The sequence below is a fragment of the Scyliorhinus canicula genome, chromosome 1 (genome assembly GCF_902713615.1).
Source record: "Scyliorhinus canicula chromosome 1, sScyCan1.1, whole genome shotgun sequence".
NCBI classification, from domain to species: domain Eukaryota; kingdom Metazoa; phylum Chordata; class Chondrichthyes; order Carcharhiniformes; family Scyliorhinidae; genus Scyliorhinus; species Scyliorhinus canicula.
The window spans coordinates 116,447,997-116,464,950 of record NC_052146.1 but is presented as its reverse complement, the minus strand read 5'-3'; the positions used below and the strand labels follow the sequence as shown (position 1 = coordinate 116,464,950).

At 45.8% G+C, this 16,954-nt stretch overlaps 2 long non-coding RNA genes across 3 annotated transcripts in view; one reads left to right on the top strand and one right to left on the bottom strand.

Annotated features, from left to right (window-relative positions):
- Positions 1-1,148: 1,148 nt before the first annotated feature.
- LOC119966532 lies at positions 1,149-5,122 on the bottom strand. The gene is made up of 2 exons (XR_005460788.1): positions 4,716-5,122; positions 1,149-2,243 (listed from the first exon to the last, which is right to left on the bottom strand). It is a non-coding gene; the product is annotated as an uncharacterized LOC119966532 (long non-coding RNA).
- Positions 5,123-14,730: 9,608 nt separating this feature from the next.
- Positions 14,731-16,954, top strand: part of LOC119966525 — a 36,740-nt gene continuing 34,516 nt past the window's right edge. For both annotated transcript variants that reach the window (XR_005460787.1, XR_005460785.1), the window contains exon 1: positions 14,731-14,866. This is a non-coding gene — a long non-coding RNA (uncharacterized LOC119966525). The remainder of the gene's footprint in view (positions 14,867-16,954) is intronic.

The window sequence follows — 16,954 nt, the reverse complement described above, 5'->3', positions numbered from 1 at the left end:
CCTGGGTACAAATGGGACTGTGCAGACACACACACAATGTTCTGTGGTTAGAATCGAAAACTATGACTCCACACATGAGTTGCTGAATTGATGTTTCCTCCTCCTGCCGCTTGTTTCAATCCCCCGTCTGGTCTCCCCCCCACCCCCCTCCCGCTTCGCCCCACTCTCCAGATCTGTTAAACCCTGAATGAAGATATTGGGATTCCCGTCGTTTCCAGCTGGGGTGGTGGGCCGAGTAGATCGGCGTTCGAGGGTTAAGAATATCTTGTTGATTTGAAGGGTTGTTTTTAAACCCCCTTTTCTGTCTGTCTCTCTCAGGCTGAGCTGGTGGCAGGAACGTTCCCTTCGAGGGCAAGTCTGGATAGGCTTGAGGGGCACAAGCGGCGCCAGGCAAGAGACACAAAAGGAAAAGTTATTGCCCAAAACACACCGGTCAGTGGACAGAGGGAACTGAGATATATACAGCCTGGGGTGGTGGGGGGCACCCCCGAGATCCAGATGTCTTTGCAAAATGCTTTGGGGTGGGGCTGAATATGGAAGGGTCTGAGTGCCGAGATCGGCACCACATCATTGGAAATTCCGCTAAAAGAACGATATGGAACTAGCTGCAGGATTCAAACATGCCTTTAAATGCAGCAAAATCCAGAAGCACTTGCCACTCAATAACTTAGTCTTAACTCCAGCCAGGAGAGTGGATTGGCGGGGTGGGTCTCCCTGCCAAGGCAGCTCGGATGCGGGCGCATTGGCGAATCCAACCGGGAGCGTGTGTGAGCGGCGCTGCTCTCGGCGGCAACGCCATCCAGTGAAATGTTTGCAGACTGTGTGGGGGGGGGCGCTAAGTGTTACTGGGGCCATAAACATGACAAAGTCAGGAACAAATCCAGCAGGGAATTGAGGAGACATGTTTGGAGCTCACTGCCTGGCAGGGTGGTGGAGGCGGCACCCTCGCAACTTTGAAGCAGTATTTAGATAGGCAATTGAGACGCCCATTGCGCACCGAGTGGAAAATGGGGATCGAATAATTCGGCGCGGACTCGATGGGCCGAAGGGCCTCTTTCCCCGCTGTCAAACTCTCTGGCTGTGTGAATGTGAGCGGTTGGGGTGAAGGACAGGCTGAGTCACCAGAAGCGCACAGAGATCTTTGATATGGCGAGGGGGCAGTGGGCGGGAGGAGGATTGTGTGGAGCCCAAACACTAGCATGGACCTGTTGGGCCGAATGGACTGTTTTTATTTTGAAAACGTCCCCCCCCCCCCCCAACCCACCCCCGCCCGGAAGCAATGAGAATTGAACGCAACTCTTCAATTGCCCGATTACACCGCGCTCTGTAAATGGAGCTTTACAATGTGGAGTTAGGCCGGCACTGGAGTTAAAGGAATAGTGTTGGTGTTTGGGCTAGATCAGTGGGCGGGCCGGCTGGGTTGGGATTAATGCTGGGTTGAGGACAGTGAATGGGTGGGGGGTTAGTAACGAGAGTAGAGTTAGTGTGAGTGATGGTGCTGGGGGTGCAGATGGAGTTGACTTAATGGTTGGATTTAGGCTATTGGCCCAATGGTTGGATTCAGTTTACTGGTCAGAGTAGGAATGTTAACCGGATTGTGAACGACTGGCCTGTAGTTACAGATGGATTGGGGTTAGGAGGAAACGGAGACCAGGATAAAGAGATAGGGGTTACATTTGAGGTATAATGTAAAAAAATAAAAATCCCAATCAAGGCAAATAACCAATCTCTGAATGGACCCGGGATCACCCCAATTTGCTTCATTTCCTTATCTGTGTTCCCTTTAGTAAAGCCTCTCTCAATTCATATTTATTATTGCAATGAAAAGCAAGGGAAATCCATTATTTTTTTAGTCAAAGGTCCAATTAGGCCGTGGTGTCGAGATTAAAACCCTTCAATCGGATTATTCTCTCCCAAAACCTCCGCCTGTAATTTGTCCTTGAAGACACTGCGGAACGATGCTGGGAATCTCGAAAACGATTTACGCCTTGCGCCCGGCGGCTGTCTAAACTTTCCTCAAAACACAATTGAATATCAACAGGGAAACTTTTTATGTACGGGTTAGTCTCCACGTCAATACTATTTTTTTTAAAATTCCATTAAAACCTGGTTCGATGCTAACTTCCGCCTCGTTCTCCAATTCACTCGCTGTAACGAAAACCTGGGCCCGGGACATCCTCATTCTCGGTTGACTTTGTCCTGAAGCTGTAACCAGTCCGTCCATAAATCAGGATATGCTATGTCTACATTAATCGCACGTACAAACAAAAATATATACATACATTTAGTGCCATTGAAGTGATAAGGTTTGTGAAGATATGGAACTTTCACCCCCACCACCCGTGCCCTCTGCCTGTCCCGGGACATCTTTTCCCGGGTCTGAGCGAAGCTTGGCTCGCTTTGCCCGCTGTCCAAAGATTCTCGTTGTGTGTGTGAGAACACGAGCACCAGGTTTGCTTTCAAAACCCACCTATCTCTGTGAGTAAACATTCACAACTATTTCTGCCCAATCTACAATGGGAGGCGGACATGGTCCCCATTTTAAATTGTCCATTTTCGTTTCGGTTAATTATTTTTTTAAATTAATTTACTGGATGTGGGCGTCGCCGGTTAGGCCAGCATTTATTGCCCATCCCACTGGTCAAGCCAGTGCAATGTGTGGGTGTGCGTGTGCGGGGCGTGGGTAACAATAAGTAAAAATATCTTTACAACTCAAAAGGGCAACCAGGGCTTTGCGCTATCTTATTGGCGCATTATCCTTTGTACTGACAACAACTTGTTTTTATTCGGGGGCTTCTAACTTCATGAACCATTCCAATTAACGACTTCATAGTTAAAACTTCAAATATTATTGCTGATACATTTCAAATAATTTTCCTAATCCACAATGTTGTGATGAGGTGGAGCGAATCTCTCCATGACCTTGGGCTACGCAAGTACCAATTAACCAATAACTGAACTCAGAATGTGAAGTTGTCAGTATTTCAGCAGCCGACTGTGTGTACGTATGTCTGATTGACTGAGTGTGTATCTGTGTGCGTGTATTATTGTGTGATTGTGTATGCGTGACGGTGTGTGTGTCTGATTGAGTGAGTCCGTGTATTTGTGTGTCTGTGTGACTGTGTGTCTGATTGACTGTGTGTGTGTGTCTATCTGTGTGTGTATGTGTGACTGTGTGTGTGTGTGTGTCCGATTGAGCGAGTGTGTGTATCTGTGTGTGTGACTGTGTGACTGAGTGTGTGTCTAATTGACTGAGTGAGTGTGTGTACCTATGTGTATTCGTGAATGTGTGTGTCTGATTGACTGTGTGTATATGTGACTGTGTGTCTGACTGAGAGTGTGTGCATCTCTGTGTGTATGTCTGATTGACTTAGTGAGTGTGTGTGCGTGCGTGTAAGACTGTGCCTGGGTGTCTGAATGGCTGAATTGATGCATTTGTGTGCTTCACTGAGTGTATGTATTTGTGGGTGTGCGTGTGAGTAACTGAATACGTGTACATGCGCGTGCCTGACTAGGTGTATGTTTGTCGGAGTGACTTAGAGATCGTGTGTGACAGTGTATGTGTGCGCGAGATACTGTGTTTGTAAGATACTGTATGTGTGCGAGACTGTGTGTGAGATACTGTGTGTGACTGTGTGTGTGACTGACTGAGTGACTGAATTTATATGTGTGCGAGACTGTGTGTATTTATATATTACATATGTATGTGCCATTGATATGCCTAAATCTGTACCCGAACCCAGAATAAATCTCAAACGCAAGGGAACAAAATAATTTTGATGGGATTCAGCTTCCTGGTTTAATATATCCAAGATATAAAATCCATAAAACATAATCCGCATACACAAGAACCCGATTTTCAGGTTAATTATCTGTATTGCTGTCCTGTCTAACTGTAAATCCTCGCTGACCGGGGGGGGAGATTTGGTGTACATTAATAATGATCTCTCTGAAAATGTATGTAATTCAAATCGAGATGTTACATGGGAAAATGTCTTCTGCTCCTAAAATTCCTGGCCAGATCCCGGTTGGCTCTGGGGGAAGATTTCGTCCTCCCGGCCTTGTGCCCACCATCCCGGGGTCAAAACATTCCCCGGCTCCCTTCCCAGAAAGCAGCCTGGACACAGTTAGGCACCGACTGTCACATTCTATGTTTTAAATCTCACACAGACGAAGGCTAGCACCTGAGCATCGGGGTTGTGTTCCGCAGTGTGCTATCAGAGGTACATCCTGGTGAGTGTGTTGGGGGCCACTCGACATCAAGACACTAAAAGGTTTGCAAATTATACAGAAACCGCATCAATTAATATGATTACAAGTTCACCGAGGGCATTGGGAATGTATCAACAATGCGTTACTCTCCGTGCTATACATTTAACAGCCCCTCTATTCTAGACAGATGCAAAATAGATGTGATAAGCAGTATTGTACATAGAATGTTCTTACCAGGCTACGCGGTTAGCAGTTGTTTTATACAGAATAATGCATTATTCCCAGATAGTTTATTTTCGATTCCTCCCTTGGCATTCACCGCGTGCCTTAATTGTATAATATGAAATCAAGGTGCGCTGTGAACACGCAGAGTGTGAACCCAATTCTCCCTTTCTGCTACTCCATTCCCCGGGCACAGCTCTCTTTCCGCCACTTCTTCTGGCTCCGTTTTCATTGCGCCGTTTGTTACCTGTTTTTGTTTTGCGAATAACCTTCCGTCTCACCTCCTCACTGGAAGCGCCTCTGCTACTCTGGGATGGCTCATTACGGTCCGCTGCTGACGAGAGGAATTTCGGTCTTTATCATATTTGTTTTTTTTGTGGGGGTTATTGCCACCGCCCCTCCCGGGTGCAGCACTTTTCAGCTCAGGCGGAAGGAGAGCTATATTGTGGTTCCTTGTTCTCCCGTTCGTCTCTGTGTCTCTCTTTAAATGGAGGGCGTTGAAAGTAGGACAGTGTCCCAGGTGGCTGCGGGGTCCATCTGGTCTTTTAGAATCCGCAAAATCCTAGAGAGAGAAACATACAGAGAGACAGAGAGACAGACAGAGAGAGAGAAGATAGAGAGACAGAGGGACAGAGAGAGGGAGGAGACAGAGAGACAGAGGGACAGAGAGAGAAGATAGAGAGACAGACAGAGGGACAGACAGAGAGAGGGACAGACAGAGACAGAGGGACAGAGAGAGAGAAGATAGAGAGACAGAGGGACATAGAGAGAGAAGATAGAGAGGCAGACAGAGAGACAGACAGAGAGAGGGACAGACAGAGGGACAGACAGAGAGAGGGACAGACAGAGGGACAGACGGGGAGACAGACAGAGAGACAGATAGGGAGGCAGACAGGGAGACACAGACACCCACAAGCACATACAGACACACAGACTAAACAAAAGACACTGCCTGGCGCTGCCTCTGTCCTTTAGGTCCAGGAAATGCGACCGCTCAAACTGCGGCCGATATTCATCTCAATCTCCGCTTCAAAAGTTCACCTGCCAACAGCACCATCCTCACTTAACGCCCCCACCAAATGCACCCCTGCCCCCTCTCTTCCCGCCCCAAATCGAGAACAAGTCATCCCGAGGAAGGGGCTAGTTCTCATTTTGCCATTCGTGGTTGGTGGAAAATGTGGCTCAGGAGAGTATTTGTTTTGGGGAGCCGGTGGGATGGGGGGTTTCTGCTTATGGGACTCGGGCGGAGAACTTTGGGACTTGAGCCTCGGTTGCGCTTGTCCGCTGTAGAGTGGGGGAGTGGAGCGCTCACACTGCAATCTCACTGCAGCTTTCTCCTCGTCTCAGGACCACAGCTGCTGGGATCAGACTCTACCCCCAAAAGATTATTGGGCGCTCCTGACGTCAGCACCAATGCTGTCTCTTGCAGGGCCGGTCTAACCCAACACTATTTCCTCTCTATCCCGGGACTGCGGCTGCCGCAGAACTAATGTTAACTGAATGACACTAAATAAGACTCGGGGGGGGGGGGGGGGGGTTTGACAAGAAAGAAGGCGCCTTTGAAAGCCGACTGCAACTAATTTCTTATCAGATAGACAATGCTCAAGCAGTGTGATCGCTTCTCATCCCATAATAGTTCTGATACACATCCACCCCCGGAAAGAGTCAAATATTGTCAGGAATATTGTCAGCAGGACAAGAAACAAATTGGGTCGTGCCGAACAAATAGATCTGACTGATATTCATGACTAAAATGTTTAGACATTGGTCCATTTGGTGTACAGTCCTCTATATTTGGTTAAATGGGGCGAGGGAGCATATCAATAGTAATATATATGTTTGTAGGTATATACAATATAGCTGTATCTCTTTTCCTGCAGGATTTCTATCCAATTATGTGATCCGTTCTACTTATTCCCGTCCAGTTGGTGTACATTTTCAGGGTTGTTCGCTGACCCCTGAACGAGCAATAACTGGTGTATTTCATTGTTTATAGTTTGACTGCACGATCCGAGAATAACATTTTCATCTGCAAATTTTAACCAGGATTAAAACATTTTAGACAAGGATTTAAACAGAAACGATCATCCCGAATCCTCCAACTAAGCAATTAATAGGGCTAAATCCCTGCGGCTACAGATTGCGTCTCTTCCCTCGCTAACATATGCACGCATGTGTGGGGACCGATGTATTTACGTGTGTGTGTGTGCGTGCGCTTGTGTGTGTGCTGTACGTGTGTGTTTATGTGCGCGCCTGTGTTTATTTGTGTTTGTCTGTTTATGTTTGTGTGTGTGTATTTGTGTATATGTGTGTATACATGTGTGTGTGTGCATTTGTGTGGGCGTATTCATGTGTGTTTGTGTGTATTTATGTGCGTGTGTGCTTGTGTGTGTATATGTGTGTATATATGTGTGTGTGTGCATTTGTGTGGGCGTATTCATGTGTGTTTGTGTGTATTTATGTGCGTGTGTGCTTGTGTGTGTATTTGTGTGTGTGTGTGCATTTGTGCGTGTGTATTTCTGTGTGTGTATTTGTGTGCGTGTACTCCTGTGTGTGTATTTGTATCTGTTTGTGTATATATTTCTCAGTGTCTGTATTTGTGCGTGTGTCTTTATGTGTGTGTATGTATGTGTGTATTTGTGTGTGTGTATTTATGTGTGTGTGTGCATTTGTGCGTGTGTATTTCTGTGTGTGTATTTGTGTGCGTGTACTCCTGTGTGTGTGTATTTGTATCTGTTTGTGTATATATTTCTCAGTGTCTGTATTTGTGCGTGTGTCTTTATGTGTGTGTATGTATGTGTGTATTTGTGTGTGTGTATTTGTGTGTGTGTGTGTATTTGTGCGTGTGTGTGCATTTGTGCGGGTGTGTGTGTGCATTATCAGGTATATAGATATATAGCAAAGTGTCAGGATGTTGATGGATTGGAATCAGAATGGATTTGACGCCAATTATTTTTACAAATTAACCATCTATTCAGCAGCCCTCTGAGAGTTTAGAAAGCAGAGGAAGCCGGAGTCGATATATACAATTAATTTCTCTAACTGTATTCTGAGGCTGAAGAGAGACATCCATCATTTCGACTGGATTATCAAATGTATCATATTCCCTCTCCTTTTAGTCCTAAATGCATAATCCCGTGAAGGGCCAGATTACACGGGAGTTGGATTTTATTGGGGGTAGAGTCCGAATGAGATGTTTGATGCGCTCTCCGTGGTACTGAGTCTCACTGCTCAGTGAGTATAGAGCGTATTGCCTTGTATTAAAACTCTCCCTTCAACTTCAAAGGTTATGGGCCAAAATCATTAGCGGGGTCATTTGAAAGCAAAACATAGAACAATGAAAGCATCACGTCCTCAAGAGCATCGAAAGATGGGTAATAGATATCGGCCGTGCACAGCTCACGTCGCCCAAAATTAACTTTAAAAATACTTAATTAGGTTATTGGTGAAAGATATGCACGGCAAGAGTGATATTGATCACGGACAACAGATCTAAAATGGAAAGACAGCAAAACCAAGCAGAATATTCCCGACAGGAACTCTATATTTTCAATCTGAGCTCCTGAAGCGAGGAGTGTTCCTCACTGTCACTACCCCGCAACACACCAAATATATTTCACAAGCATAGAATGTTTAAACTACACCGATAAAGGCCGGGTTAAATATTCCTTGAAGACACTGAACTATTGACTGACCTCTCGCCCCTCCGACTTGCATGCGATCGACTGAATGCCCATCCAGCCACTCAGCTCGAAGCGCAGCCCCTTCAGATCCGCGATGGTGATGGGCTGCAGACTGTACCCAGAGCAGCCGGCCACAGTCACAACGGCAAAGGGGCAAGCTCTTCCAGAGGCGCAAGCAACTCTCAACAACTGATAGCATTGCAAGGCTGACCTCTTCCTGCTCCGGGATGTCATCGCGAGCAGCAGCAGGCAGCGATATTCAGCTGCATCAAACACTAATGTTTATTCTGACTTGTGTTTCTCCATCTCGACATCTCCCTGGTCCCGGTCCAGATGTGATGGCAGAGGGCTTAGCGAGACCGGGTTGTTGCGGGTCACGGCAATAGGGCGGCCTCTGTGAATTATTTCACTCTCTCTCCCTCCCCACTGCGCTTTTGTGCCTCTTTTTATTCTGTCGCCTGCTCCCACCGTCTGCATTAACTGATGCGCTGAACTCGGGTCAGAAGTCTGATGTGTGTGTGAGAGACGGGAGGGGGTGTTCATGGTTGGGTGGTTGAGGGGCTCTTTTCATTGCTGGAAGAGAGGGGAGTTGTTGAGACAAGACTAATAATTGCAGTCAGCTGCCTGGCGTGTGCCCTCCACTAAATCTGACACCAGATTGTCCAATTCGGGGCAGTTACAAATCCCGAACCCACCCCCTCAGCCCCATCTCCCAAAATGTGCCCATCCCGTTGGCAGGACAAGGGTGGGGGGGGGGGGGGGGGGGCATTACCTACAGATCCCAGCTACAGTGGCGCACGCTCCAACCCAACACTGGACGGGGTTGACTTTATTGGAGCAAGATCATTCAAACAATGATTCAATCACCAAACCACATTGAATATTTCTCCTACCGATACATTCAGGGAAAATAGGGAGATCCATGCGCAAAATCAGAGGGACAAATTAAAACGAAGCGCAAATCGTTTGGACACGATCGTATCTCGATGTCACTTTGCAATTCGTTCCATTTGATATTACACCGTTACATCGAAACGATTTCAATATTTGAATGCCATACTCGTCCCACCTTCTATATTCATTTATAATCAGCAGAATTATTGGTGAATCAATGTTTCTCATCAGATGCAAATTCCATATGAACCGAAAAATGGGGATCATTTAGAAGAATATTTAAGTGGTAACAATGCAGGGCTTACATCCGAATAATGAGATTCACTTACATGATTGCAGGGTGCGGGAGGAACGACTTAAAAAACACATTTAAATGTAACCATTGCAATTAAAACGCATCGAAGTAGCAAGCTTCAGATTCTGTACAAATTCTGCTGAGCAGTTTTAAAACAATTTCGAATATGACAATTGACTGTTTTTTAAAAATAAATACAAGATTTGGTATTTTGAGGCGAGGAAATAAAAGGGTCTGAAAATTCGGCTGGAAAGCAACATTTGTCAGCAAGAATGTGTGCCCCCGCTCCTCTCATGTTAATACACGACCTTGTTTAGTCAGGGAAAGTAAAACCTTACCGCTGGATTTCAAACACAATCACATTTTGAATGATCAACCTTGTCCTGTGGCAGCGGAGAGATTCGGCTGTGGGGGGCAATGCAATTGAATAGAGGTCAAAGTTAGCATTTCTTAAAAAGAACGTTTCTTTAAAAATTCGGACACTGAGAAGGTTTTTCCCTCTCAATTGTTCCTCTGCTCAGGAAACCTCTGTTGGCGGCTTTAAAAACGAAACTTTCCGATATAACAGAGCAATGAGATGAGCAATTAGAAACTGACAAAAGGCACATCGATCTGTTTGGAATGGTAACCCGTCCCACTGCTGCCACAGAGATGCTCAGTCCCTGCATGTTGCGTCGCACGTTTTAACCTTCTCGCCTTTGAAAGAGAATATAGAAAATTAAAGCAAATGCACACACACACAAGTTCAAACCCAAATCTCCCAACGTGTGGTATAAGCTGCCCCTCGTTAAGATAATTTTTTTTTGTCTGGTGCAATTGATTAAATCCGCACCGAAACGTTTTGATTTTTGTTAGGTGATGTCTGATTTCCGAGGTGGGAAGGGCTGGGATGAATTGATTAGATTATGAGAAATCCTAACCGTTTCGCTTTTGAATAGTCATGTAATGCAGATGATAGAGAGAGAGAGAGAGAAATCCACCCATAGAATCAGAAGGGTTCGCTATCGATCCCAGAGTTTAACGTTTATGCATTTTAATAGACTTGCATTACTTACGACCAGGGCCTGTGGCAAACGAGACGACATTCTTCCAGTGCAGAAAGCATCATTTGGAGTATTATTGCTAAAGCTACTATTTTAATGATTGGACTGTATCTCAGTGGCGCAATGCATGGGCTCCGACGATGTAGTCCAATGATTTCGTTTATTAAAACAATAAATAGATATGGGCACCTCAAAAAGCTTTTAAACACATTTTTTGGGGGGAACCAGGATGGGAAGTGTGAGGAACCGATTCCACACAGAACAAAGGAGTTTGGGGTTGAGAGGCAGAGAGGGGGTTCTGGGATGGGAGATGATTAAAGAAGACATAACCTCCGTTTCCTTTTTGGTTTTCTCTCGCTCCCCAGAGGTGGGGTGAGGGGGCTGTGCATTTATAATTCTCCTTCCTTATACTTCCTGGCACAATGCACCAGCTTTACGTTTCAAACTGCTGCTGGGTTCACCGACAGAACAAAAATTCCATTGGATTCCGGGCCCCTCAGCTGGCTCACGATTCGGTTTGCCGAATAGTTGAATTGATGGAAACAGAATTTAAAACGCGGGCGGTTGTAAATCCTCATTAGATTCTAACCCCTCACTCTGGGTTTCAGCGGAAATGTGAGGAAGTGGAATGAGTTGGGCTGGGGCAATAGTTCTGCGGATTGCAGAGGAATTTTACAGATCCCATCGTTAAATACGAAGGAGAAATATTCTCGGGAATCCGAAATTTACAACTAGCCCTGCTCCTGCATCCATTATCATCTCCAAACGTCCCTTCATCCGGGAAATAATACACATGGTGGGGTGGGGGGGCGTAAACCTCTTGCAAGATTGCAATTCTGTCCAATGTTAGTCGTAGGGCTGTGTTCCTATTGACCGGGTGAGATAAAGTCTTCGCATTAAAGCTGTGCAGCAGGCAATTCTGACCCAACAACAGGGAGAACTGCATCGCTTGTTGTGCATCAAAGCACCAGGTTTAGAGACAGTGCCGAGACATTCCGTGTCCAATTCCCCAAATCCACTGTGTTCATGTCAGCAGAGTTTTCGACAACAGAAAGGGAACCCACGATGATTTGATTTTGGCTTAGGTTTCACAAAGTCCCCAGATATTTTAACCCCCATCTCTTATTGATATGCCTGGGTCATGGATCTGTTCAGCCTCCTCCTCCTCCCACCCCCATTTCCTTTCTGATTTGCCCAGCTGGTTTAATGTCCTCTCTGCCCCCTCACACATCCATGTGATCCGTGTCCCAGATCTGGATTGTTCATTTCTTAGAAGGTCTTTACACTTGAGAGGCGACCAAACCCAGGTGTCCAGATAAACAGCCTGGAAAAAGGGATATGATGTTCTACTTGTGGGTTTAGATGTAAAGGGCAGGGGCGATACTGGCGGGGAGCAGGAACTGGTATGTACCAATCGGGTCGAATAGTCTAATATATATGTAGTATGCAATTTTATGGGACTGGGATCTGGTCTGTCAGGAAGCAGTTTCTACATTCCATCAATCCACTGCTCCATGAAAATCAGAAAATACCTTCAGAATATTGTTCCCATCTTCAGTTTTCTCCCCTCCCCACCTGATGATGCTGACTTTTGCTGAGTACTGGCGCAGCCAAAAGACAGCCAGCTCTCCTGCCTCTCCAAGGGCCCATTCTTCATTTCAAATTCAGGTCAGTGAGTCTAGATAGGCTATTCAACTACAGGAAGCACTGGGGCACAGCAAAACGCCAACATGCACACACAATGCACTCACCAACAGGGAATCACATCATTATCAAAGCTAGGAATTTTAGTCTATTCCCCCCTTCCCTAGTCTGGTGCTGAGAGTGGTGCATGTTATCCTCAGCTTCCTAATGATCATTACCTGAAGTCATCTGAAACTTAGATTTTCTTTTATTAGTAGGGGGTTTGCCTTTCATTAACAATTTTGTTGCAACTTTCCTGGTAGTTACTTCTCATTTACACAATCTACAGGGACTGTCATTAAGGTGAACGTTTTGGTGACTCTTGTAAGGTGGTCAAGAAGGGGTGAAGCTATAATGTGAGGTGGTGCACTTTGGAAGGAATAATACGGCAACACAACATTATCTTTTGTATAATGCTGCAACAACAACTTATAATCATACAGTGCCTTTAACATAGTCGGGCAGCACGGTGGCACAGTGGTTAGCACTGCTGCCTCATGGGGCTGAGGTCCCAGATTCGATCCCAGCTCTGGGTCACTATCCATGTGGAGTTTGCACATTCTCCCCGTGTCTGCGTAGGTTTCACTCCCACAATCCAAAGATGTGCAGGGTAGGTGGATTGGCCAAGCTAAAATCATCCCTTAATTAGAAAAAATTGATTGGGTACTCCAAATTTATATTTAAAGAAAAATTGAGGACTGGACAGGGTTACATTGACGTTCTGTGTAAGTTGTGCGATGATGTAACAGGCAAATGGGTGAAATAATGTGATGTGCAAGTGGTGTAATAATGAAGTCTGCAAATCGTGTAATAAAGTAATGTGCAAGTTGCTGCAATAATATAAGGTGGAAGTGGTCCATTGATGCAATGGACAAGTGACACAATGATGTAATCTGCAATAGTATAGTGTGCAAATAGTCAATAATGTAATTTAGAAGTGGATGCAATGATATAATGTGCAAGTTGAGCAGTGACACAAGGCAGTATGGGGATGTGATACTGGACCAGCAATACATCAAGAAGGGGTGAAGCTATAGTGCGCGATGGTGCACTTTGGAAGGAGTAACATGGCAAGGGAGCAATCAATGAATGGCAGGACACTAAGAAGCTCAGAGGGATCTTGGGGTGCTTGTCGACAGATGCCTGAAGGTGGCAGGGCAGGTGAGTAGGGTAGTTAAGAAGGCATATGGAGGGCAGCACGGTGGCACAATGGTTAGCACTGCAGTCTCACACCGCCGAGGTCCCAGGTTCGATCCCGGCTCTGGGTCACTGTCCATGTGGAGTTTTCACATTCTCCCCGTGTTTGTGTGGGTTTTTCCCCCAGAACCCAAAGATGTGCAGGCTAGGTGGATTGAACACGCTAAATTGCCCCTTAATTGGAAAAAAATGAATTGGGTACTCTAAATTTTAAAAAAAGAAGGCATATGGGACATTTGCCTTTATCAGTCACGGCATAGATTACATGAGCAGGGAAGTTAGGTCAGTGGTGGAGTACTGTGTTCAGTTCTGGTTACCACACTCTAGGAAGGATGTGATTGCACTAGAGAGGGTGCAGGTTACCTGGGATGGAACGGTTTAGCTATGAAGAGAGGCTGGATAAGCTCAGATTGTTTCCTGTGGTGCAGAGAAGGCTGAGAGGGAAGCTGATTGAGGTATATAAGATTATGAGGGCCATAGACAGGGTGGATAGAAAGCACCGGATAAAAGCAAATTACTGCGAATGCTGGAATCTGAAACAAAAGGGAAAATGCTGGAAAATCAGGGAGAGAAAAGAGTTAACTTTTCAAGTCCCATGACTCTTTGTCAAAGCTAACAGACAGAGAGAGTGGGAAATAGGGACAAAAAGCAGCTGTTTAAGGGCAGCACAGTGGCACAGTGGTTAGCACTGCTGCCTCAAGACACCGAGTACTCAGGTTAGACCCCGGCCCCGGGTCAGTGTCCGTGTGGAGTTTGCACATTCTCCCCATGTCTACGTGGATCTTACCCACACAGCCCAAAGATGTGCAGGGTCAGTGAATTGGACATGCTAAATTGCCCCTTAATTGGGAAAAAAGGAATTGGGTAAATTTATATAAAAATGAAAGCAGCTATTCTCCTTAGTTGAAAGGTCTCCTTAGTGAACCAGGGCCGTGACTTTGGTTATTTGAACCTCCTCCAAACAGCATGGAACCTTTGACTGACCTTTGCAAGGAGGCTGACCACATCTCCCTACACCGGGAGGGCTGTGCAGCCGGCAAAATGACAGAAAGACCACAAAATTGCTCCTCATTCGAGCCTGAACAAGGCAAATTGTCTGCCCACCTCTGTGGAGTGGGCATCCTGTCCCTGGGAACGTTCCCCGCTTGCAGCAATGCATGGGAGACCCATCCTGACACCGCTCCTGGCTCTTTCCCTGCCTCCCCACATCCAATTCTCCACCATTATGCCGGGGGGGAAAAACATTCGGCTCAATTCCTCTAAGATGCTAACATGTGTGGCCACACATCAATTTGCACAATGACCCGCAACTCCGGGTCATCAGGAAACATCCGCAGCAAAAATGTAAGTCACAACTTTTAAATTGTAAAATGCCGTGGACACGCAAAAAATGACGCTCAGAGGCATTTTTTTAAGATTCAGCATGACTTGGGTGAGTATTAATATTTGCAAAGGATCTTTGGGAGTTTGTCAGTTAGTGTGCAGTGTTTGTATGTCAGTATTTACAGTGGTTAAGTTACCCAGATCATTCAGGAGTTCTCCGGGAGTTGGTCAATACTGGAGGGAGTGGGGGTTTCTCCCCATAAGATTCACCTCTCTTCAGCCACTGGACAATTTGAAAACCACTGAACTGCAAGGTTAGTACGTACCCCCTATAGAAATTTGTTTGGCTTTGAGGAGTTCACCACACATAGTTCAACATTGTGCAACCACGACCGTCTGCTGCTATTTGCTTATTTTGGTCCTTAATAAACAGTCAGTAAGGACGGCATGTGGTGCAGTGGTTGGCACTGGGACAGCAGCGCTGAGGACCCGGATTTGAATCCCGGTCCTGGGTCACTGTCCGTGTGGAGTTTGCACATTCTCCCCGTGTCTGCGTGGGTTTCACCCCCACAACCCAAAAATGTGCAGGTTTGGTGGATTGGCCACGCTAAATTGCCCTTTAATTGTGGGAAAAAATAAATAATTGGGTACTATAAATCTATTTTTAAAAAATAAACAGTCGGTAAATCTGACTCAACCATTTGACATACTCATTAGCAACAAAAACAGAAAATAGTGGATAATCTCAGCAGGTTTGCCAGCATCTGTGGAGAGAGAAGGGAGCTAATGTTTTGAGTCTGGATATACTGACTCTCTGTCAAAGCTAGAGGGAACTGGAAATAGGATCAGATTTATACTGTTGTGTTGTGGTGGTGGTGGTGGGGGGGGGGGGGGGGGGGGGGGGGGGGGTGTAGAGGTCCAGTGATTTCATTAGTTTAATTCCAGATTTCACAGTTTCATTAGTGAAACAGTGTGGCCCCTGTCATGGATTCAACAACAGCTTGCATTTATGTGGTTGCTGCCTTTAATGTAATAAAATGCCCTAAATGTGCCTCACAGCAGGGATTATCAAATAAAAATTGGCAGGGCAGCATGGTAGTGCAGTGGTTAGCACTGCTGCCTTATGCAGTCGAGGACCCGGGCTCAATTCCGGCCCCAGGTCACTGTCAGTGTGGAGTTCGCACATTCTCCCTGTGTTTGCATGGGTCTCACCCCCACAAACCAAAGTTGTGTAGGGTAGATGGATTGGCCACGTTAAATTGCCCCTTAATTGGTATTTTTTAAAAAACAAACAAACTTTGGCATTGAGCAGTGTAAGGAAAGATGAGGACAGCTGACCAAAAGTTTGCCCAAAGTGTTCGCTTTTCAGAAATATCCAAAAGGGGGAGAGAGAGTGATTGGGAATTGGAGAGAATTTGGAGGCAATTATCAGAGATTTAGGCCCAAGCATAAGATGGCAGAGACTCAGCAGAGGCTGGAATTAAAGAAGCACAGGGGTCTGGGTGGGTTGTAGATCTGAATGAATTTACAGAGATCGGGGTTGCAAACCCATGGAGGGATTTGAGAACCAGGACAAGAATGTGAACAACCGAGGCATTGTTGGACCAGGAGCTGCTACAGGTAAGTGAGCACAGGAACGGCAGAGTTTTGGAAGTGAGCATTGTCATTCGTTAACCCTTGTATTGTTTGCAGTAAATAATTTCAATGAGAAGGTGTGCAATTAACCCTTGGCTTCCTTTGCTGGGTGAGACATCAAAATCTTCTGCCAATCCCAAATGCAACCTCCCCCTTAGAGAGAAGGGTACCTTCCTTTATTGAGCCCATCTTACATCTGTTACATGCTATGGATCTCTAATTAAATCAATCACTTCGCCGTCAGACACACAGCCAATACATAAATCAAATCATTTTGAAGACAGTAATAATGAGAGCAATGAAAACAGAAAATGGTGGAAACATTCAGCAGGGCTGGCAGCAACTGTGGAGAGAGGAACAGTTACTGCTTCACTCTCCTTCAGAGCCCTGCTGATTCCAAGCGTTTACTCTGTTTCTGTCAGGGCAGCACGATGGCACAGTGGTTAGCATTGCTGCCTCACGGCGCCGAGGTCCCAGGTTCGATGCTGGCTCTGGGTCACTGTCCGTGTGGAGTTTGCACATTCTCCCCATGTTTGCATGGGTTTCGTCCCCAAAACCCAAAGATGTGCAGGGTAGGTGGATTGGCCACGCTAAATTGCCGCTTGGGAAAAAGAATGAATTGGGTACTCTAAGTTTAAAAAAACTTTTCAACAGATTTCCAACATCTGCAGTATTTTGCTTTTACAATAATGAGTAATCACTCTTGAAATAACAAAATCCATAACAATTCATACTTGGGAATTATAAAAAAAGATTTGCATTTCTAT